This window comes from Empidonax traillii, unplaced genomic scaffold (genome assembly GCF_003031625.1).
Source record: "Empidonax traillii isolate 1590-97213 ecotype Southwest subspecies unplaced genomic scaffold, ASM303162v1 scaffold3110:size15278, whole genome shotgun sequence".
Lineage (NCBI taxonomy): Eukaryota > Metazoa > Chordata > Aves > Passeriformes > Tyrannidae > Empidonax > Empidonax traillii.
The window spans coordinates 1-1,968 of NW_020958303.1; positions in this window are offsets into that span (position 1 = coordinate 1).

Sequence of the window (1,968 nt, forward strand, 5' to 3'; positions counted from 1 at the left end):
GGAGGCACTGGGATGGCACTGGGAGCACTGGGAGCCCCTCTCACACCCCCCCCCGCAGGTGATCGTGCAGCGCTGCCTGGCCGGCCGCTCCCTGACCCACGTGCGGGCCGGCTGCGTCGTGTGCGGGTACCTCAAAGTGCTGCCCATGTTCCTCATGGTCCTGCCCGGCATGGCCGCCCGCGTCCTCTTCCCGGGTCAGCCCCTCCCCTACCCTTCCCTCCCCACCCCAGGCCTCGGGGTCCCACCCCCCGAGGTCAAAATCGGCCTCCTCGAGGTGGTTTTACAACTGGAGGTGGCCGGCCAAGATGGCCGCCAAGATGGCCGCCAAGATGGCCGCCAAGATGGCCGTCAAGTGGAGTGAGCAGTATGGCCGCCAATATGGCCACCTGGGCAATATGGCCATGTGACTATTCAAGATGGCCGCCAAGATGGCTGCCAAGATGGCCGCCTGGGCAATATGGCCATGTGACTATTCAAGATGGCCGCCAAGATGGCTGCCAAGATGGCCACCTGGGCAATATGGCCATGTGACTATTCAAGATGGCCGCCAAGATGGCTGTAGAATGGTGTGAGCAATATGGCTGCCAATATGGCCGCCTGGTCAGTATGGCCATGTGACTATTCAAGATGGCCGCCAAGATGGCCGTCAAGTGGAGTGAGCAATATGGCTGCCAATATGGCCGCCTGGGCAATATGGCCATGCGACTATTCAAGATGGCTGCCAAGATGGCCATTGTATGACCTGAGCAATATGGCTGCCTGGTCAATATGGCCATGTGACTCTTCAAGATGGCTGCCAAGACGGCTGTCAAGTGGAGTGAGCAATATGGCTGCCAATATGGCCGCCTGGGCAATATGGCCATGTGACTATTCAAGATGGCCGCCAAGATGGCTGCCAAGATGGCCGTCAAGTGGAGTGAGCAATATGGCTGCCAATATGGCCACCTGGGCAATATGGTCATGTGACTATTCAAGATGGCCACCAAGATGGCTGCCAAGATGACCGTCAAGTGGAGTGAGCAATATGGCTGCCAATATGGCCGCCTGGGCAATATGGTCATGTGACTATTCAAGATGGCCGCCAAGATGGCTGCCAAGATGGCCGCCAAGTGGAGTGAGCAATATGGCCGCCAATATGGCCGCCTGGCTAATATGGTCATGTGACTATTCAAGATGGCCACCAAGATGGCTGCCCCGGGTAGTATCCAAGATGGCCACCCAATATGGCTGCCCTGGTGACTATCCAAGATGACCCCCCAACATGGCTGCCCTGGTTACTATCTAAGATGGCCTCCCAGTGGAGGATCCAAGATGGCCACCCAATATGGCTGCCCCAAAATATCCAAGATGGCTGCCCAATATGGCTGAATTAATGAGTATCCAAGATGGCCTCCCAGTGGAGGATCCAAGATGGCCGCCTAATATGGCTGACCTAATGAATATTCAAGATGGCTGCCCAATATGGCTGAACTAATGAGTATTCAAGATGGCCTCCCAGTGGGCAGCCATCTTGGATACTTTCTGGGGTGGCCATATTGGGTGGCCATCTTGAATCCTCCACTGGGCAGCCATCTTGAATATTCCACTGGGAGGCCATCTTGGATATCCTATTGGTTGGCCATCTTGGATATTCACTAGGTCAGCCATATTGGGCGGCCATCTTGAATATTCACTATGGTGGCCATATTGGGCCACCATCTTGGATCCTCCACTGGGAGGCCATCTTGAATATTCACTATGGTGGCCATATTGGGCAGCCATCTTGAATCCTCCACTGGGAGGCCATCTTGAATATTCACTAGGTCAGCCATATTGGGCAGCCATCTTGAAACCCCTACTGGGCGGCCATCTTGAATATTCACTAGGTCAGCCATATTGGGCAGCCATCTTGAATCCTCCACTGGGAGGCCATCTTGAATATTCACTAGGTCAGCCATATTGGGTGGCCATCTTGAACCCTCCACTGGG